Here is a 23,077-nt window from a genome sequence, read left to right as displayed (position 1 = left end):
CCAGCAGCCCCTCCTCACAATGCCGTCTGCTGGGGCTGTGCCAGCTTCAGGAGATGCCTCCAGGGCCTGCATTACCTGTGTGAAAAATGCATATTGTATGACTGGCTTTTCACAAATATTAAAATGAATATTATATGTGTTGTGTTAGAAAGTTGTGTTGTACCAATTTTCTTAAGTAGTGTGTTAAATCTAGTTTTAGGTTATACCATAATTTTAAAATAGAAACTATGCTATGTAAGATACTTTTATAATTAGAGTATTAATAATTTGGACAATGTGGATTAGGATAATAGGAGATAATAGAAACAAAGTGTTATGGACGTCTGGGTAACTTCTTCTGGGCAGCATAAGCCTGAAAAAGGACACACTTTACAGAGGATTAACCCTTAAAAGCAATAGCCTGTTTTAGATGTCCTGTGGTGGCTATCTCGCTGCAAGTCCTTTCTTTTAAAAAAGTATCTCTAGTTTCGATTTTAACATTATGTTAGACCCTAAAACTAGATTTAACACACTACTTAAGAAAATTAATACAGCATAACTTTCTGACACAACACATATAATATTCATTTTAATATTTGCGAAAAGGCAATCACAAAACACGCATTTTTCCCACAGCAGGAGCGGGCTCCCCCAGTTATTCCCTGTGCAGGCGGGACCCCTCCCTTCCCCTCAGAGCTCTGCCGCGCTGAGGGGCCGCTGCCGCTTCCCGCCCTTCGCGCCCGCCCTCAGCGGCCGCCGGGCGCTGGGGCCGCCCCGCCCGCTCTTTTATCGGAGCCATGGAGAAGGAAAACCGCTTTAAATTGTTCAGGCCGCCGCGCCTGAGCGCTGGGCAGGTGTCTGCGGGCAGATCCCAGGTGAGCGCTCGGCCGCGGGGCCGCTGAGGGCGGTCCATACCACACACACCCCGGCCGCCCCCTCGGGCTGTGCTGCTCTGGAGGCCGCGGCTGAGGAGGGGACGGGGGGAAAGCGCAGGGGCCCTTCCCCGGGGACACGGGGACAGTGCTGGGCCCGGGGAGTGCCCCGGCAGAGCCCCGGGCTGGAGCACACACACACCTGCCCCTTGCATGGGCACAGCCCCGAGCTGGAGCACAAACACACACCTGCCCCTTGTCCCGGCACAGCCCCGGGCTGGAGCACGCACACACCTGCCCCTTGCCCCCAAAGAGCCCCGGGCTGGAGCACACACACACACACCTGTCCCCTTGTCCCGAGCTGGAGCAGACACACACCTGCCCCTGCATGGGTTGGGACGGCTCCTGCACTGGACTCATTTCTCTGCGTGTGCCTAGAGTGGCACATGCACAGACATCTTCGGTTTGAATTTTAAAGACTTTTGTTGTTGTTTTCTATCAAAACTGAAAGGAATAATCTTCTGGAGCATCCGCTCTGTGCTGTAAGTCTACGTTTGCTGTGGGTAATTCAGCCCAGAGAGCGAGCAGGGCTCTATCGCTGGCCGGGGTCTCTTATCAAATCACCAACGGGACAGGACTGCTGAGGAACTGCCTTGAGCTGTTTTATTTTCCAGCATCAGTCTCATTACATGGTTATGACAATGGGAAGATGCCAGCAGCTCACATCCCAGGCAGCCGACCAAGAACTTAATGGTACAACTTACTTGAAAAGTTTTTTGACCAATCACACAAAGCAAAAGCACACTGACAGTAGTTCTATCCAACCACAATAAGCACACATACCTTTGGTTAAAACAATGCTTGCTTATTTTGAATACAATACCTGCTTGTAAGCCTTAAAACACAATGCACAGAGCTCCATTATTAAGCTTAAAACTTCCTAATACCTTGCTAGATGAACTTTTCCGTAACTTAGGGAGTTGTTCTAGCCAAGCGTTAATACACAGACCATTGTTCTATTTGTCCTTGCTTTTCTACTTTTTACATAATTTTTCTGCTGACCTATCTCATGGCTGCTGCTTGGCTCTAATCACAGTTCTGCTCTCTCTGAGGCCTGCCTTTTGCAGCTTTCCCAAACCCTTCTGATTTTATGGATTCCCACAGGCCCCACTCAGATGCTCGCACTGGCATTGGTGTCTTGGTCTCATCGGATCAGGTGTGCAGTGAAAATGTTCTGTCCCCATGCTGAGTTATGGGAATTCAACAAGTTATTTTTTCATGTGGAAGCTCCTAATGAAATATTTTGAGATTAGGGATGAGATATTCTGACAGCAGATGAGTTAGCTGTTTACAGGATGAACTTCTGTGACTTAAAAACCTTGTAAAAGGGTATTTTCATGCTGAAACATAATCAGATATGGTTTAGAAGTGCCCTTGGAAGTAAAGCAAAGAAATATCAACTACTGGTCTTCAAAAAAGTAATTTGTCTCCTTGAGTCCTTTGCCATGCAGCAATGCCCAGACAGGCAGGAGCTGCTGAGTTCCCTGCATTGAAAGCTCCCCTTTGGCCACAGTCTGTAAATCAAACTGCAGGACACCAACAGTTTGATCAACCACTGGGAAGTAAGAAGTGAGTTCCAAAGCCATTACCAATCCCCTCGGCTTTGAAAATTGTAGGCAGCTGTTTTATTAATGACAATTCTATTTTCACATCATCTGTAGGGATTTTTTTCCCCAGGATTTTATAATTCCTCTTTACAAATTTACCCATAAGAAACTAAGAAACTAAAAATTCTTAAATTTGTGCAGAGTTTTAACAGGCGCTCAGATGATGACTTTAAATTGCCATTCGATGTGTTGAGCTGTGGCGAAATCACTGATTCAGGTACGATTGGAATATTTGCCATGCACCTTCTTTAGATTTGTATATATTGTCAAGTTTTAATTTTCATGAGTAGTCCCACAGTTTCATATCTGTAACTGTTAAATACAGTTTCACTGTTACTTTTTTTAGAAATAAATTGATCAAAATCTCTTCATGTTTCAGATACAATTTGACAGCAAGTGAAACTTTGCTCTGAAGTAGATGAAGAGGTCAGCTAAGTATCAGCTCTGCACATCTCATTCCTTGGGGTCTTTTGAATTTGTTCCCAAACAGTGCCTAAAGCATTATTCAGTAGATATTTGAGGGCTAAAGGAAGTAGTCAGAAGGGAATAATGTTTTCTGTCTCCTGTTTAAAGCTGAATCACTTAGAGGAGATACTTGTGATTTAGTGATCATGCCTGGAAATTAATCTTTAAAAATTAAGGTGATTGCAATATTGTTGTTGTTTTTTTCTTTGTTTGAAGTGTCTGCAAAGCCTATGAGCTTTAATTAGAGTAAGATTTAAACACTTAAGTATCCTTGTGGAACTGGTTCTGAATATTCTGTTGAGGGGCAGAAGGGTTGAAGTCAGAGTATTCTTTGGAAAACTGAAGTGGATTATCCCAATTGCCTTTATTCTGGCTTTATTTTATCTGTAAAACAATGAATTCAGTGGTTTCCTCAAATACTGGATTCTTTTCACAGTGTCTTTACCAGCAGATCTCTGCTGTAACACAATTCAGTACAGCTCATTTTTTTTGCAATAGCTTCTGTACTTTGCAGCTACAGAACACTGTTTGCTACCACAAAATAAAGCACATTTCTTGTGCTCTCCCTGCTGATTTTCATATCCCTGTCAACTTTTTAGACTTTTTTAATCCTAAGCTATTAAAGTACCATCAGGACTGTAACAAAACTGTGATGCAGCCAAAACAAAGATGTTGTTTGGGGCTGTTGTAAGTGAACCAAAGGGCCCTTGGGGCTCCTGTGTTGCTCTCCCTGCCTCGACCACTGGCCCAGCACTGCTTGTAGGGCACTTTCAAGGTGTTCTAAGGGCACAGGGGTGGTGGTTTTCCTTCCTGCTCCGTGTGTGAGCAGAGCACTGCTGGGACACTTGGATATTTATAAATCCCTGGGTCCAGATGGGATCCATGCCAGGGTGATGAGGGAGCTGGCAGATGAGCTTGCCAAGCCTCTCTCCATCATTTATCAGGAGTTGTGGCTCACTGTGAGGTTCCAGATGATTGGACACTGGCCAGTGTGACACCCATGTACAGAAAAGGTAGGAAGGAGGATCCTGGTAATTCCAGGCCAATCAGCCTGGCCTCAGTGCCAGGTGAGATAATGGAGCAGTTCCTACTGAGTGCTATCACACAGCACTCCCAGCATGGCCGGGCTATCAGACCCAGCCAGCAGGGCTTTACCAAGGGTGGGTCATGTCTGACCAACCTGGGCTCCTTCTGTGAACAGGTGACCGCCTGTTGCATGCAGGAAAGGCTGTGGGTGTTGTGTACCTGGGCTCCAGCAAGGCCTTTGGCACTCTCTCCCACAGCACACTCCTGGAGAAGCTGCAGCCATGGCTGGGACAGGAGCACTCTGTGCTGGGCTCAGAACTGGCTGCATGGCCAGGCCAGAGAGTGATGGTGAATGGTGCTGCATCCAGCTGGCAGCCAGGCACCAGTGCTGTCCCTCCGGGCTGTACTGGGACCAGTTCTGTTCAATATTTTTACAGACGACATGGATGAGGGCATCGAGTCCTTCATCAGTAAATTTGCAGAGGACACTAAGCTGGGAGCTTGTGTTGATCTCTTGGAAGGAAGGAGGGCTCTGCAGAGAGACTTAGATCAGTGGGATGGATGGGCAGAGTCCAGCAGCATGAAGTTTAATCAGTCCAAGTGCTGAGTTCCACATTTTGGCCACAGAAGTCCCCTACAACGTTCCAAGCTGGGGACAGTGTGGCTGGACAGTGCTCAGGCAGAAAGGGCCCTGGGAGTGCTGGTGACAGCTGGTTGAACATGAGCCAGCAGTGTGCCCTGGTGGGCAAGAAGGCCAATGGCTCCTGGCCTGGGTCAGGAATGGTGTGGCCAGCAGGAGCAGGGAGCTCATTCTGCCCCTGTATGGGCACTGCTGAGGCTGCACCTTGAGTGCTGTGTCCAGTTCTGGGCCCTCAGCTTAGGAAGGACATTGATATGCTTGAGCACATCCAGAGGAGGGCAGCAAGGCTGGTGAGGGGTTTGGAACACAAGCCCTGTGAGGAACGTCTGAAGGAGCTGGGGCTGTTTAGCCTGGAGAAGAGGAGACTCAGGGGTGACCTTATTGCTCTCTACAGCTTCCTGCAGGGAGGTTGGAGCCAGGTGGGGTTGGTCTCTTCCACTGGGCAGCACTGACAGAACCAGAGGACACAGTCTCAAGCTACAGCAGGGAAGGGATAGGTTGGATATTAGGAAAAAATTTTCACCAAAAGAATAATGAAGCACTGGAATGCTCTTCCCAGGGAGGTGGTAGAATCACCATCTCTGGATGTGTTTAAAAAAAGCCTGGACATGGCACTTGGTGCTGTAGTTGAGGTGTCAGGGCATAGGTTGGACTCAGTGAACTGAGAGGTCTCTTCCAGCCTCATTATTCTGTGATTCTGTGATTCTGTGATTCTGTGTGTGTTCATGGCAATATCACAAGTACTCCTGGGCAAAGTCTCTGAAGCTGCTTTTACTTAACTCAGCAGTGTCTGTCAGAAGGAGAGGACAGAAATGTGTGAAGAGCCTGCTAGAAGGAATTCTGGCTTCACTGATAATTCTGGCAAAACATTTATTGATTTTGGTGGACTGCAGTTATCTGTGTCTTTAAGCCCATATATTTGGTGATGTCTGAAGGGGGTTTGGGATATTTCATTGTTTCTCCTATGTGCTCTGTAATGCCTTTTGATACATACACAGAGGAGGCACAAAGATTTAAACTTGGGCTCCTGATCATATCTAAGCTTATATCACCATCTGTAGAAAAATATTACTCTTGTGATGTTTCTAAGAGATAAATACATTATCTACAACAGTATTAATTACATATTATATCTTATTAATTAGATAGTATTCGAGATTAAATTGTGGAACCTGTTTTATTAGAATCCAGAAACAATGAATGAATTGTTCTCAAAACTCTACAAAGAGGCTGAGAAGATCAAGCAGTGGAAACTGACTGTGGAAACGGAACTAAACCAGAAAGAAAGAAAACTCCAAGAGAACAGAAAGATTATTGAAGCACAGAATAAAGCCATTCAAGGACTGCAGGCCAGTATTGTATAGTGTACATTGAACAGATGAAGTTCAGTGCTTCCTGATTCAGTATGACACTATTATTGATACAATTAAATATTAAAGACTGTTGCAGTTTGGTTTGTGCCTTGAGAAAATGATTATTTTGAGAAGTTGCAAGCACCTGTCCTGTGTGAGGGTGTGTATGAAGAATATACCTGTCAGTGTCTCATTTGCTGGTAAATTATTGTTCATTAATTATTACATCTTTCATGCAAAAGATGACTCAGCATGTAATACCAGATAAAACAGATTTCTGTCTACGGATGCCCCAAATGACTTTTTCATGAGGGATTTGAGAAGTCAAAGTGCATTTCTAATATATTTTTCAATAACGTCTTTTTGCATTTGTTCCCTATGAAATCAGTTTGAAAATGAAAAACTCCATTTGAAACTGGAAGATGAGATATGTGACAATAAAGATCTTGAAAGAGTAAGTAATAGAACCAAGGATATATTTTTGTGGTGGAAATAATCAGTTTCCATGTGGGCAGTTTTATGCAGCTGTTAAAGTTTGAAGGTCATTTCCATTGTTACTCCTTAGGTACACAAAGCACTGTGCACTCCTGTGCAAACATGATATTTTTCCCTCCTTTAGAGCTGCTGCTTCGAGGCATCTGTGTAATCTGCTCAAGGAAACCTGTACTCACTTCACAGAGAAGACCAGCAAATGTAAATGCTTTTTTAGTTTTTATTTATCAGAGTAAATGTGCTTCTAGCTTGCTCTAAATTCACAAACAGAAGAAAGAAGAAGAAATTTCTCGTGCTGTTCAGAAAAGTTCTCCAGCTGAGATTGACTGGATGTGGCTCTCAGAGTGAAAAGTGAATTTTAAGTGGCTCACAAAATTGGAAATGAAGCCCCAGGTCTAACAGACTTGTGGTTTGTAGTGCTAAATGCAGAGGGCTTTTGAAGGCAGTGAGATTGTTTGCTGCAAGGTTGCCAGCCTGGGAGCTCTTTGGGTGCCCAAACAGTGCTCCAGGTTTGAGGCAGTGCCCACAGCCCCGACTGGCACTGGCAGCCACTGCAGGGCAGGGCAGGGCTCCCCAAGGCTGCCCAGCCCATTGAAGCTTTGCAGTCCCAGCCACACTCTGGGAATATATTCAGACATGAGAAGTGACACTTCATGCCTGGTTTTAGGCAGTAGAATCTACTCTGAATTCCCAGCACTCTGGGATTTCCAGAGCTGACATTTCCTGTTTTCAGCCATCACACATTTGTGGGGAAAAAGGGTCTGAACCCCAAGGTGTAATGAGTAACTGGAATTCTTCTCATGAAACTCAACAAGCCAAGTCAGTTGGATAACTTATTGAAGTTTAAATTCTTGAGGTTTTAAATATGTTCTTGATTGGAAATTCTACTTTATATGCAATTTTGAATTGTTATTATGATAATTAGAATTTTACTAACTTGATCCTGGATACTAAGAAATGTCTATTCTTTTTAGCCTTAATTCTAGAAACAATTGTATATAGATGTACTGTTCTTTTTTGATAGCTGTTTCTTTTACTGTTCTCTTTTAAATTGTTTTCTTAGGAAAAAAGAGTATCAATTACAAAAGTGAAAGGAAAGAAGGAAAATATGGATGTGGAGTGTTGCAATTTTATAATGACAGCTCTGTGGTTAGAGGTATCTGCAGATAGGAAGAAATTCAGTGCTAAACCCTAGATTACAGTTTATCAATACTAACAGTTATGATACATTATTATTAAACAGCATTAATACTATAATAATTAATATGGTCACGTAAACTGATCTAGAATTACACTTTTCACAGAAAAAAATATCTTAGGAAGGAAATTTAAAAGCTGAGCTTGCTCAGTGTTTCAATGAAATACACATTTTCCCTAGATTCTGTAACTTCTGGCACCATGTTTCATAATGACTTATTTAATAAGAATGGAGCTGATAATTCCTTTTTTATCTCATTATGCTGATTATGACTTGGGAAACTGGCATTCTTGTTCAAAAGAAAAACTGTCTCATATGTTCTGGCTTTGATAGATGAACAGGAAAAGGAAGCAACAATACAATTGTATGAGGAACTTCGAGCAACGTAGAAGTAAGTGAGCAAGCTTGATGAAAGGAATGTGAGTTATGTGAGCTGAGCTGAGTTCCATGTTTATGTTGGGATACTGTTTTTATCCATCCTGTGTGGGTATCATGTCATGTGTGATGCAGGAAGTTGGGTTTTCAATCCCTTTTCAAGAATTATTTTTGTGTTTTATCAAACACATTCAATGGAGAAGGTGCAGCAGTGTGTGGGATGTAGATCCTGTGATCTGTGGGATGTGTGCTTAGTGCTGGGTCACTGCCACAACTTCTGGCTTCTTTTTGGGCTCTGTTTTACCTCCCTGCTGGTTCCTCAGAATGGCTGAGGTGGGCAGCAGCCCCTGGAGAAGTTCCAGGGTTTCCAGTATTGAACTTCAAATATAAAATTTTGTTTTTAGAGAATGACAGTGGCATTTGAAGAGCTTCGTGTGCAAGCAGAGAACAACAGATTGGAAATGAGTTTCAAATGTGAGAATTCTGTTTATTGTGTTTATGCAGCTGGCTCAGTTTTGTACTTCATAGCTTGTGTTACACATGCAGTGTGAGGGCAGAGAAATGTGAAGGATTGGAATGGTGAGCAGCTCACACTGAGACACTGGGACCCTTCTTTTATTCATGCTGCCTTTGGTCACTGCCTGGCCCCTTCTGTTGCTGTTCCAATGGGCCAAAGCTGGAACTTTATTTCTCAAACAGTCACTCAAAATTGAAGTTTTGTCTGTGAAGTGCAGTCTAGAGATCAATACTTACTTCCCATAGTTTGTTTATTTAAATGACAATGCACTAGTGTATAGCTACAGAAACTTTAGCTAAATGCTCTCTCTCTGTATGTATAGCCTGCTATGTTCCTGTTTCATTTTCACATGCTCTTTTCTGTTTGTATTTTGATTATAAAATCAAGCATTGCCTCAACAATTACTCTTGGGAAACAAATGGTACAGCTGTACAATTCCAGGCAATCTTAAACTGGAACTTGGAGTACATTTCAGCTAGAATGTTAACTATGGATGTTACTGTATCTCTAAAGTAAAGGAAGAAGCAGAAAAAGTGGACAAGTTTGAGAAAGAATGCAAACTGGAAGTCAGTCAAAAGGAAAAGCAGGTTTGCTCATTTTACCATCTAACATGTAGAGCTTTATTTGTGCCTAAAGGGGCAATGCAAGAGCCAAGAAATCTTTCTGGGTATTACTAAAAAAGACAAAATAACATCTGAAGCTGCATTTAAGTCAAATTCTGCTAAGTTTAGTGATGTTTCAGTACCTTTAGTCTACTGGAATTTATGGTTTGATTTTGAATTGGAGAACTTTTTTGTTTAGAGTAATGTGACTTGATCAATATTTGGCTAAGATTATATCTAGACAAATATTATCTATCTATCTATCTATCTATCTATCTATCTATCTATCTATCTATCTATCTATCTATCTATCTATCTCATCTTATCTATCTCATCTTATCTATCTCATCTTATCTATCTATCTATCTATCTATCTAATCTAATCTAATCTATCTATCTAATCTAACTTGAATGACAGCAAAATGGCTGCTTACCATACCTAGAGTACAAATGAAAATTAATATCTGTCAATTTTCCAGACTTCATTATGATATTTCTTGCATTTTTCTAGATTTCAGCTCTTGCCATACAGAGAGATGAAAAAGATGATGTCATAAAAGACATCAAAGCTCAGCTGCAGACGTCACAAAATAAGATTGCTGACTTAATGGAAGCAAAATGTAAGAGTTCTGCCTGCTGTGTTTAAATGGAATTGTTTCTAGAATTGAAATGTAATTGTTTATGATTGTTTATTTATTATATGTAATTGTTTATAGAAGCATAGGAAACAGGGCCATGATAGTCTTATTCTGTTGCTGATTGGCAGCAGAATTTTGGGGCCTTGAAGGCCTTATTTTTGTTTGGAACAGGAGCTGCTCATGTGGGAGCAGGACTGGCAGGGCAGTTTTTAGGGTGAGTCAAGCAGTGAGAGCTTTTGAAAATTGCAAGGGGAAAATATGTTGCTTCAGTTTTGCAAATGTACAGTCGGGCAGATGTCACTGAGGACACTTTTCAGAACTTGATTTTCAATATTTTTAAGCCATCCATATTCAAATTTGATATATTACTTCATAGTATATGATGTCAGTACCATTGGTCTCTGTTAAATTCTTTAAATGTATGTAATTTTCCATTTTTAGCAGCATTTTTTAGTAAATATCCTATTTTAAAAATATAAACATCTTTTTTTGTTTAGTACATAATGAAGAAATGTTAAAGGAGTCCCAAGTCAGTAAAGAACATTTGAGGGCAGAGCTGGAAGAGGCTAAAATTTCATTGCAAAAGGCAGAGGTACCCCTTGCTTATAGTTTTACAGTAGAAATAGATTGGATGAGTATTTGCATAAATAATTATGGATACTTTAGACATGAAACAGCTGTAGCTGTTTGTTGCAAAGCATGTTTAGAAATGATATCATGTCTTGAAGGTTGCTCAGAAGAACTTGGAAACTGAATTCCAGACTACAGTGAAAACATTAATTCAGGTCACTGGAGAAAAGGAAGAGCAGGAGGAAGAATGTAAAAAAATGAAGGCTTTGCTTGCAGCCCTGACAGAGGAGTTTGAGACTTCTGTTGCCAATTTGAAAAGCTTGCTGCAAGAAGAGCAAAATAGGTAAATGAATGAGTTTAAATTCCAAGAGCGATCTTACAGGTTGCAGTCTATGACAAAACCAAGAACAATTGGAAATGAAGCTAAAATTTGGAGGTTTTTTCCCCACAGTGGTCTAAATGCAGAGAGCTTAATGTAATTTTTTTTTGTTTGTGATAGTTGATACTGTATAAAAAGTAAATTTTTGCCCCCTCCAATTTTCACAATTCTCTCTTTAAGAAATACAGATTTCTGTACGTATATATTTGTTTACTTTTATGTCTACTGTTCTGAGGTTGTACAAGTGAAATTTGATATGTGTTGCAGGCAGATATATTATCTGCCTGTTGAAAGGTAAATGTTCTTAAAGTGCTTGTGCTAAGACTTTGTCTTATTGTCCTTGAAGTTTCAAATGCAGTGCTTTGTACTCTACATTTGGGGTTTTTAATTTACCATTTTCTTAGATTAAAGAAATCTGAAGATGATTCAAAGCTACTTACCTTGGAGCTCCAGAATAAATCTGCTGAACTGGGTAAGGCTTGTAGAAAGCCAGAAAATGAGCTGGGCAGTAATAAAAATGTTTTCTGCTGTTGTCTGGAAATTGACTGTCTCTGGTAGTTGGGAAGTGATTTTACAGTACCTGTACCTGTCAGGAATGCCTGGATTTATTTTTACTCAGCTGATCCCTTTTCTTTGGGGGTCGTTGGTGCTGGCAGCAGCCAAAGGGCAGTGCTGTGCACAGCTCCAATAGTCAGACCATTCATGCATGAATTCCTCTGGAGGTAATTTTGGTTTGCAGCTCAGAGCAGCAGCACTGCAGGTGCCAAGAGTGACTTCTGCAGCAGAGATAAAACCCTCCCATGGAGGTTTCTGTGACCCTCCCCATGCTGGAAGTGGAATGATGCTGGCAGGGATTGTCTTTAAATATCATCAATTTGATACCCTGTGGTTTCTAGGGATGTGCTCCTTAGTCCCCAGAGTAAGCGCTCTGTCTTGCCGTTGAGAACTTGTAAAAAATCCCAGAATTGTGGATGTGCACATAGAAACCATCTCGAAGTTAGTAACAACTGGTTTCCTTTCTCAGCATATCCATCTGATACCTTCAGCAGTTCAGATTTTTTTTCTGGAACAATGCAGGTGCATCAATACTTGGAGAATACTCTAGTCTTACAGTCCATGGTTTATTTGAAGCTATATTTGTGGAAAACATAATGGGCTCTAAATTTTATTTAGGGTAAATATTTAGTTTCTCTTCAGATATAGATTTGCTAATGTCTGAATCATTTCCTCAAGTCTACATTTAGATTAAGTCATAAATTAGCTTTTCAGTTTCTTAACTTAATCCAACAAGTTTTGAGAACTGGGTATTGCAAAAGGGTAAATGTTTTATACTGCCTGCTAAATATGAAAAATCATTTATGTTCCATTCATTTTACATTCCTTGTGCTGTAGAAGAGATGACTAAAGTGAAATGTGATAAAGAAGTGCAACTTGAAGAGCTGTCAGAAACTCTGGTAAATGTTCATTTTATTAATCTCATGGCATTTGCTCTTCATATGAAATTCCTCTTGCTTTTTAAGTATCTTAAATGCCTTAAATAAACTCCATCTAGTCAACCTTAACATTTCTACTAAACTTTCTCACATACAATTTCAGTGTTTTCTTTGAAGAACTTCTTTATTGCCTCTGTTTTTCTTGTCTCCTGTGCTTTTGGTTTTTCTTGTCTCCCATGTTTTTGGTTTTCCTTATCAATTTTTTTGGTTATTTCCTTCTTTGTTCATGCCCATTCAAAGGCCACTCCCTCTGGATAAAAAGTTTTCTCATTTTTTCTTCCTTCCAGGAAGGTAATTAACTCTGGCCTCTGTGAACCCTGCTGTGCTGTGACACAGGCCCATTTTCTGTCACAGCAGTCTAAGCTATATGAAATACACTCTTAACAGAGGTTTATTTTCATTATGATTTTATATTTACAAGTCTAACAAGAATCCATATCAACTAAAGTTAAGATAGTCTGAAATCATGTGTGCATTTTACTGTGTCTGCTTGTTGTTATAATCTGTGCATTGAATGTTCTGAACTGAGTTTCACTCATTTTCTAAAATGGGTAAATTGGAGGACTTTTATTGAAGAAGAATCTTGAGGCTACTGTAGAAAATATGCAGAGAGAGAAAAATGTGGAGAGATAAATGAAAATGCTCTCCAGATGAGAGAGGTCTGAAGCAGGGCAACAGTAACATGTTTTTAGAAATAGTGAAGTTACACATCATGACTTGGATTCAAGTTTATACATAAGAAACAGCACCCAGAGCAGGGTCCCACCCTAATTGTGCAGCCCAGGTAATGAAACTCACAGCAGGGGACAGACATGAACAGCACCGGTGTCACAGTCCACTGTCTCACACCACTTCCAGATCCCAGCAGAGACTGGAAAGATTCAATCTGGATAATCCATGGCATGGATGTTGTTGGGTTCTTCTGAAAGCCTTGTGCTCTTAGCTCACGTCTAAAAACCTCCAGCAGTTGGAGTTTGCACATGGATACTGAAAACTCTTCCTTTCCATTTTGCAGAAAGAATTGCAGGATTTGAAAGCACAGCTGACATTTACAGCTGAGAAGGAACAAGATTATTTAAAGCAGCTTGTGACTCTGAAAACAGATCTTGAACAAGAGGCGTATGACCATTTTGAAAATATAATATTGGATTAGTTTTGGTGTAATATAGAAGTTGCTTTAATCCACAGTGAAATGAACTATGATTGTTTTCTAATGGAAGTTTTGAACCACATATGTGCCATTAATTATATACTTACATTTCTAAATTCCACTTTCTCTATTTGTATGTATTCTATGGCATATGTAGTTGTTCCGTATCTCTCTGACTTATTTAACAAGAAGAGCAAGTTTCTGAATTCATTGCTAATCTTGCTTTGAACTACATCACCTTCACTAACCATTATATTTATATAAAAGTTGACTCTGAGTTTCTTTCCTTCTTCTGTCCCCTTTTTACATCTCTTTGACTCTGCTGCAAAGCTTATATTTGTAGATAAAGGCCTGGACTTTTTTTCAGCATGGAATAACACTTGATAATGGGTAAGTTTAATTTAAAAGGAGATTCAAAATGCATCTTCTTATTCCTCTTGGCCATTTGGTTTAAATTAGGTTAAAGAATGAACAGCTAACAGTGTATCTCAGTAAGCTTTCACTAGAGAAAGAACAAACAGCACAAGAGAAAAATGCTGTGGCTGCAGAACTCCAGAAGCTGCAAGAACAACAAGAGGCAAGTTGTAAACTTCCAGCTTTCTTGAAAGGACAACACTCAATTTGACAAATGACTCAGTTTCACAAATTAGATGATGAGCTGCAACATGACTTGGGTCTGTAGAGTACCTGAGCTATTTTTTGTATTTGAATTGGAAAGGAAGTATATTACACTTCTGAACAAGGCAGGTCAGTGTGCTCTGGATGTATTTGAATTTTTTAAGAAGTCACTTTGAATTTTATTTCTTTGCTGACACGTGGGTCTTTATTTAGGATAGTAAGAAAGAAGAAGAAAATACAAAGCAGTTAGTTGAAAACCTAGAAGAGGCAAATAGCCAGCTAAGGCAAGTAAAAACAAATAATAATAACTGATATTGTTCAAGGAAGTAGACTCAGTTTGTTCTGTTCAAATGCTGCTTTCTGGGATTTTTTGATTAATGTTTTTCTAGATTACATAGTTAAACAGAAACTATTCAGAATTGCTGTTGGCCAAGTACAAATTGTCTCAGATTAGAAATACCAATGGCTGCAGGAACAATGTTTGCCATCATTTTGTATTACACGGTAGGAGCTGTCTTGTTTTGCATTAGACATCTCAGGTGTGAAAGAAATTAAAATGGAAACTGAAGGTTATGGATTAAATGTGACAAGGCAAAACTGGATCAGAGTTACTCTCTGTATCCTCCCCAGTTCAACAGACAGGCAGCTCCCATGTTTCACAGCTGCATTGCAATAGTCCAGGTCAGGATGTATTTTCCTTGGGTTCCTGGAACATCTTTTCCTACTTAAAAGAAGTATGGACAGTTCACATATTGACTTACAGGGCATGTTGCTGCATTTTAAGAACATTTTCGTTGAGCAGGTTATGAAGTTCCCATCAACATTAGCAGCTCTTTTCAGAAAATAAAATATGGGTTTATTAGAAGTACTGAAAATAAGTTAAAGGCAATAAGGAAATATTTACTAATGCTTGTTAATTTGGCACTTAGAAATGAACTGGAGTCTTTGAAGGAGAAAATGGCAAAGCCAGGTGAAGAGATGAAAAGTACACTGGATGAAAGAGAAGAAAATGTATGTCCTGTGTCATGAAAATATCTTACAGAACCTGCAGGGCAGCATTCAATGTAAAATCTTTGTTGGGGTTTTTTCTGCAAAGCTCTGCCTGGGGGATGTGATCTCTGCCAGAGGTTTCTTCTTTCCCAGCTGCTGCCAGCTGTGCCCTTGTGTGTCCACATGTGAGCCCTGGTATTTCAAAAGACAAGCACAGTCACTGGGATGTTCACTCTGTGCTGGAAGTTTAATATTAAAGATTTGTTTGTTTTCAGGCAAACAGATAACCTGCTTTTGTTTTTTCATATACCCACTCAGTGATGGATGGGCTCTGGATTAGCTTTTTTTATGTAGTGTGAGTTTGAGCTTAAATAGATTCAAACACTTTACTTTTCTTTCTATTGGTTCAAAGCAACCTGGGGTTTTTAGCAAATTTCAAAATTTCATTGTAAAAGTCAAAGATTTGCAATTTAATTTCAGGTTAAGAGAACTGAAAATGAAATTTCAAGAAAGGAAAAGCCATTGAAGATTCTAGAAAATAATTGGGAAAATTCATTTTTTCATGGATGTAGGGAACTTCATACAAGTGCATTTTTTAAATTGTGAAGATCTTGGGGTTTTTTTCTTCTTCTTTCTTAACTCCATAACCACTAAAGAACTGGTTCACTGCTATTAATTAACATCTTATGGTACTTTATGGCTAAAACTCTGATTATTCTAACATGTCAGCTGGTGTTTGAGTCCCATTGGAACAAACCAGACTGGTGCAAGGGCAGGTTTGAGAACATCTACAGGAATTGCTCACATAGGGAGCCATTTGTAGAACTTACTAATTCATGTCTGAAATATCTCTTTCAGATTAATAATTTAAAGAAACAGATGGAAAATAAAACCAAATGCATTGAAGAGTTGCAGCAGGAGGTGTGTTGAGATTTTAAATGTCACAAATACATAAACACATTATAGTTTGGGTTGCTTTTCAGCAGGTTTGTGTCTGCTGTGATGTCTTTAGATACACCTATGTAATTTAAAAATTCTCCTTTCTTATCCCAACCCTGAGCAAACTAGGGAGTCATCTTAGGGATCACTTAATTTGTTAAATGAGCCTTAATTTGAAAAAAACAATTACAAAAATAGTATCTTTAATAAACTTCTACTCTTTTTCATTTAGTGCATAGTGTTATTTATGTACTTGTAATGAGTATCTCAGTTACCACTAGTAGAAAAGAATTCTGCATGGCACAAACTGTAGTAACTTCACTGTAAAAATAAATAACTTGTGGTTTTGGTCATGAACATCTTCACACCTTCTGTCAGCAGCGTCTTAGTTTTAATTCCCATTCTGCACCTCATTTGTTATTCCCTGCTGCTGCTCAGGAGGAGCCTTTCTGAAGGTCATAAAGAAACAGTAATTATCACAGAAATTAGCTGAACATTCATTTGTTTGAAGAATTGTTCTGGAACCTGAGCTGCACAACAGCTGAGAGGTATTTGCCCGATGAAAGCTGGAATTTCTTGATGCAGTTAAACCATGACATAATTCTATTAATTTATTAAGGTACAGTGCTTGTTTTGTTTAATTTCAACAGAATAAGGTGCTGAAAAAGAAAATTACTGCAGAAAGCAAGAAAAGCAATACTTATGAAGGGAAGATAGGTTTAAATAACATCATGTAGAAGATGAGGTGAGTGTTTTTAAGTCCCACTGTAAATAATGATAATACTTATTAAATACATTCTGAACTGGTTTTTGGATCTGGGATACAGACTTTTCAGGAATGATCTCATAGTTTTTAGAAGATGCTTCCATTTTTAATCATTGGGCACTGACTATTGGACATTTAAGAGATGGATTCACATTGCAATTGATTGTGTTTTTAATCTGTTCCTTACTTTTTTTTTCTTTTGTTGATAGTGGACTGAACAGGATTCAGCAACCTCATTGTAACAGAAAAGCATTTAAAAGACATATATATATATATATATCTATCTATATATATATATATATATATATATATATATATATATATCTAACTCTTTTTAGTCTGTTCTTTAAATGTGTTCTGCAGTGGCAATCCCTCTGATGGGAATATTGTGTCCAGCTTTGGGTACTGCACATGAAGAAAAGTGAAGTTTTTGAGGATGTTCATATGATAAACTTAAAAGGAAAAACTGTAAGGATAAACTTAAAAGGAAAAAATCAAAATGAACAGCTGGGAGGAAAATGTACCATAAAACCTGTGAAAATCTGATACAGATTTACAAGAGAGGGAATAAAATCTCCATCTGTATTTGTTTTTTCCAAGGCATTCACAGCATTTAGGGTGACTGCTTAGGGCAGTCTTCCCCATTGTGCTGTTGCCATTGCTCCTTTGAGTATTTTCTAACTCACTTCAGGCCAAAGTTCAACTCTTTATTAAAAAAAGCTGAACTTTAAATAGGAAACACTTGAATCATTAACCTGAAAAGTAACAATGTGTTGTGTGTTTGTGCTCAAAAATAAGAGGTAAGAAAAAAATCATCAACATAGTAATTCCTAAACAAATAACAGCAGCAATTCTACTTTCTCCAAAGGTGAATAAATTGCAGTTAGAGATGGAAAATATGAACAAGCAACATAAGGAAGAAGTTGACATCTATCAAAAAGACATAGAAACAAGAAAAGTGAATGAAAATAAACTTCGTGAAGAGGTGAGAGGTGTTAAATTTTACTGCAATTTAATTTTTTTTAATTTAAAATGTTTTTATGAAACTTTATTGGCCAGAGTTCTTGCTCTTACTTTTCAGATATAAATGGAACTTGTTGTGAATCCCTTTGAGCAAAGCTTTAGTACATTAGATGTTTAGGTTGAAGTATTTGAATATGTCTTTGAAAATGAGAACTCCATTAAAAATTCTTTCTTTCAAGATATAGTTCAAAGAAATTCCACCCTTGGTATAAAGTCAGCCCAGTTAAATTAGATTATAACGTCTCCCACATTAGGATTTTTCCGCCCACACTTTTTTTAAGGCAATGCTAAGAAATATTAGGGCAGAGGGCTTGAAATGGCCTTTTGGTTTGCAGTGAGCTTGCCTGCCATGGATGTACCTTTGATCTTGCCCATGTTAACAATCTGCAGAAAAGATGAGGGATTGGAAAGGGATCTTAAAAGCAAATGAAGCTCAAGTGGGACTGCAAACTTTGCACCCACAGGGAGAAGAAGAAATTAAGATTTAAAAGAAATATATTATTGTGTTGATGAATTAAATGCAATTTATTACTGACAGGTAGAAAAGATGAGGTTGCTTTGTGAGGAAACTGCAATGATACAGAGAGAAACTGATGCCAGATGTCAGCACAAGATAACTGAGATGGTGGCACTGATGGAAAAGCACAAGGTCAGAGATTTTCCTGCTTGCTGTGGTTTGCAAAGTGTGATACCATGTCAATACCATGTTTATAACTTGTGACACCACGTTAATGACCTTTCAAAAGCAGAAACAGGCCTGAGTCTGGGAAAAGGAAGCTGAACACATGCTGTACTTTGCATCATCTAAAATCAAATTCATTTGAAGATTATGAACACATTCCTATGGGCAGATAAATTCCATTCATCTAAACTTCTGGGATTTTTATATTTTTTTTCAATTCAGGCTTCCTTTGATACCATGTGAATGCAATATATTTCAGTATCAGTTTGGCTCTTTCTCAGAGGTTACCTAGTGACTGTCAGCAGTTTAGCCTGACACATTTTAGTTTACCTTTCTATTCCTCATTTTGCAATATCTTTAGCAGATGCATTAATAAAGATAGCACAGCTGGCTCTTAGCGCTGAGCAGATATTGCTGCACAGAAATAAAGCACTCTCTGCCAGTCCACAAAATAATACTTGAATTGAGCATTTCCTGTTTTACAGTTTCTGCAGAAGCATCAATGAATCTTTTCTTTCTGAATCTTAAGGGCCTGGTTTGAAAAAAATGTTTTAAGGCTGGATAACTCTATAATTGCAACATTTAGTCACATGTTTCGAGTTTGTTGTTGGTTTGGTTTTTTTAACACAGAATGAATATGATAAAATGGTTGAAGAAAAAGATGCAGAGTTAAAAGTATATAAAATGAAACAGCAAAAGCAGTTCTCATCAGAAAGAGCCCTGGTAAGGAGCACTTTGCAATGGTCAATAATTCAGTGAAGGGGCTGATGTCCCTGTGTAGGGGTTTTATACTGGCTAAGTGCCAGGCACACACACAAAAAAACATTCAGTCATTTTTCTCTGCTGTAGTTGAGCAGAGGAGGGGAAAGAAAAATTCAAGGACTGAGTTCAGATAAGGATTAGGGGAAAACACTTTGAGGGTAAAGCACATTGAAACTTAAATAGTATAAAATAATAATTATTAATAGAATTAAAAGTGAGTAATGAGAATTAAAATAAACCTTTAAAACATCTTTTTTCCCAGTCCCTCTCTCTTGCCCACAGACAGCACAGAGAGACAAAAGATGTGATCTTCAGTCACTCTGTGACTTCTAAAATCTTTTTTGAGTTTGCTTAGAGAGTTCCTTTTCCTGCTGTGCTCTGGGGTCTTTCCCACCAAGACAGTTCTCTGGGAACTTTTCCAGTGTGGTTTGAATTTTTACCAGTAGCAGTGCCACCCAACCTGCTGCAACAGATCTTATTCTGGGCACTAAAAACTCAAAATGTTTCTGAAAATAAATTGCAGTAGCAGTGTGTTTGTGTCTGCTCTTCCAGATAGTGTGTCATGTTCTGACTTCCCATTTTGATTAGGAAACTTCTGTTTTAAATATTTAGACTGTGCCCTCTCACCCCTGCTCTCCCAAGGGTTATAAGGTATTACCTTGAACACTTCTGATCAAGTACCTGTTTCTTACAGTGCTTCAGTCTTTGTTAAACAAGCTAAAGCAAAGCTTCAAGTATCAGGCTGAAAAGCACATAGAATTATCTTGTGTATCTAATGAGTGTCCCTGTTAATTACTGCCTCACTTGGGACTGTTTTCCTTTTTCTGGGCTGTGCATAGTTAACCCTGTCCTTTATTTAATTGTTTTTTAGGAAAATGAGCTGTCATGTTTGAAAAGGGAACTGTCCTCCCTTAAGGAACAACTGAAAGCAGAAATGGAAGAAAAGGTGGAGTTTTTTATTCCCTGAGCACTGGGGGTGACAGGTGTGGCCTGGGCTTGTGCTGTGGGAGGAGTTGGGTAAGAAATGAAACTGAACAGAAAAACAGTGACTTTGGAATGCTGGGCTTGTGCTAAATCTGGTCATAGATTTGTGTGAACTTTGTAACAGTCTGTGATTATAGATTATATATAAATAAACAAACAACAAAACAAAACTCTCCCTTATTTTTGGTAATTTTAACTAGCTAAAGCAAAAAAGTTCCCTAAACTGCAGAGTTTTTTTTCAGTGACTTTTGAATGCTGAGGTTGTACCAAACCTGGTCATATTTTTGTGTGAACTTTGTAACAGTCTGTGATTATAGACTGTGCTCTGTCATTACATCAAGAAGATTTTTAACAACTGAATTCAAATCAATATTTCCTTGCTGTCACATAACTCTTTGTAGGAGAATCTTGTAAAAGAGCACTCTGGCAGTATGATTGCTGAAAGTGAAAAGAAACACAAGGTAACTTTAACTTTTTAATTGCTTTTAGAATTTGGGAGTGTTTTTATGTGTAGAATCAATTGAAGTGCCATGAGAATTTATTTGCATTCAACAAAAGACATTGGAATGCTTTTGACTTCAAACTTTTTAAATTATAGAAAATACAAACTTATGTTCCTGGGACTCCTAAACCTTTTTTAGATCTATACAGTGAATCTATTCATGTAAAAAATAGAAAGTCTCCAAATTATATTCCTAAAATTAAAAAAAATAAAAGTAAAAATAAAAAATGTGTTCTTCAGAACAGGAAGTCCCTTGGACAGTCCAAAATTGAAGTTTTGTAACTCCTAACAGTGAATTTTTCTTGTTGCATTTTTCTGCCTGTGTTTCTTACTTCTCTGTAGATGATTTATTTTTTTTTCACCCCGGGATAAGAAGGGATTTTAAAGGGTCACACCATTCCATGGAGATATTAGACAGCAGTTTCTGGAAGGGCTCCCAGTGTGTAATTTTTCTTGCTCAGTTGCTGATTTTTTATGTCTCTAGAATTGTTTTACTTAGGCTTACAAGTGTCCATTTGTAAAGGCACATTTCCTCTATGGTCGAGAAAAAAGCTGATATAGCTGTAAAAATGGTCAAAGTAGTCCTGACTGCAGAACTCACCCTTCTTCCTGTCAGGAGTTCACTTGTGGTTTTCACATTGGAACAATGGAATCCAGCACCATTTTGATGTTATCTGTCTAAAAAAGGACTGCACTAGACCATTCAATGCTTCTCTGTTTAACTTCTAATGAAAAAACTATTTTAAGTAACACCAATCTTGATATAGCTATCAATCTTTCTCTGAAAGCCTTTTCCTGCAGTTTTGTTTGTTCCCATTTTCTTTGATGTTTGATAGAGTCCAATGTAGTGGCTACAGTTCAGAATAATCTGAATTTCTGCAGATAAGCATGGAGAACTTAAATACAATATGCCACGAAACTCAGCTCTTCCATAGCTTCCCCTTCATTCTCCTCATTTGGCAACAAAAATAGAATAAAACATGATATTTCCATCCCACCCCACTTTGTTTGGGTCTTTACTCCTTGTTTGGATGGAAAGAGAAGAGTTCCACCATTTCTCTCAGGTGAATTCTTGGACATTCAGACTGTAAACTGGGTCCTGATTTTGGCTTTAGATTCCATATTTACCCTATAAAATATGATCTAAAAATAGAAACATTTTCTTTCCTAGACATGTGTTATAAAGACTCCTCCAGTGGATAAAATGCAGAGTGGAAGAAGCACAAACCTGCCTGCAGAGCAGAGCAGCAGGAAAAAGCAGAAAGTGCTTGTGCAGCTGGACACTGAGTCGGACAGCTCTGAGCACACTGACCTCCTGGTAAGAGTCAGAGAACAAATCATGTGCTGAGCAGCTCTTTGTGCTCACTGCTGGGGCTGAGAATGGAAATAAAGACTTTGGGCTTCCACATTCCAGCCAATATTTATCTGTATATTTTAATTTATTGGTTCTTTCTGGAATCGTAGTTGTATGTACATAATTAACATTCTTTTTATTGAACTGTTATGCCTCATAATGACAACTTTTCTTTTTCATAATTTAATATCTTTAGGCGGAAAGAAAAAGTAATTTTAATATAGTGTGACTACGTAACTTTTAATTTAAATTTCAACTTTTAATCATATAGAGCATAGTCTCGGAAGAAGAAACATTTAAAAATTTGTACAAAGATTATCCACAAGCTTCACAGTTACATTCCACAGCACCAAAAAAGGTATGTTAGCCTTTCCTAAGATTAAAGCAAGCAGTTAATCAGATTGTTTACAGAAACAAAAGGATGGCTTTATTTTCCTTCCCAGAGCCCAGCTCCATGCAGTGTGAAATCTCCAGGCTCTGCTCTGAAACTCAAAACCATGAGGAGAATGTGCGAGGCAGGCTGGACTGCGCTCTCCAAAATGGACAGGAAAAGGAAAATTAAAGATGCTGTAAAGCTCTTTGACTTAAGTGCAGAAATGCCCAGTGCTGTGGCCTTGCTTGCACGGTTGTTCTTCTCTCAGAGTTAGGAATTTGTTGCTTTTTTCTGTCATATTCAGTGTGTTTAATAATTCAAAATGTTGGGACAAAAATGAGCCAATTTTAAATTTTGAAATAAATAGAACTACATAAAAAGTTGTTTCAAAGCTGTTTCTGGCATTATAAACTCTGGTTTTAAAAACTTCTGTTCTTTTACATTTGCTCTGTTTTTCTTAACACATAAATACTTAGTGGAAGAAATGTAGCTGTTAAATGAATGTTCTTTTACATGAAGTCCTCTTGCTTTTTCCTGCATTTTAATGGCTGTTAGACCTGTCTTTTTAGACTGTTTTGTTTTCAGTATGTTAAAATGGTTTTGAAACTTCTAAAATTTCAGTAGAATTATTTGTATTTAAAAAGATTTCAGCTTCACAAGGAGTAAAAT

The 23,077-nt window shown here is 38.6% G+C and overlaps 1 pseudogene; it reads left to right on the top strand.

Moving 5' to 3' along the window:
- The first annotated feature begins 776 nt into the window (after positions 1 to 776).
- Positions 777 to 23,077, top strand: LOC134433367 (synaptonemal complex protein 1-like; annotated as a pseudogene).

Source organism: Melospiza melodia, unplaced genomic scaffold (genome assembly GCF_035770615.1).
Source record: "Melospiza melodia melodia isolate bMelMel2 unplaced genomic scaffold, bMelMel2.pri scaffold_18, whole genome shotgun sequence".
Classification (NCBI taxonomy): domain Eukaryota; kingdom Metazoa; phylum Chordata; class Aves; order Passeriformes; family Passerellidae; genus Melospiza; species Melospiza melodia.
Note: the sequence above shows the minus strand (reverse complement) of the source record. Positions and strands in the feature narration are given on the sequence as shown.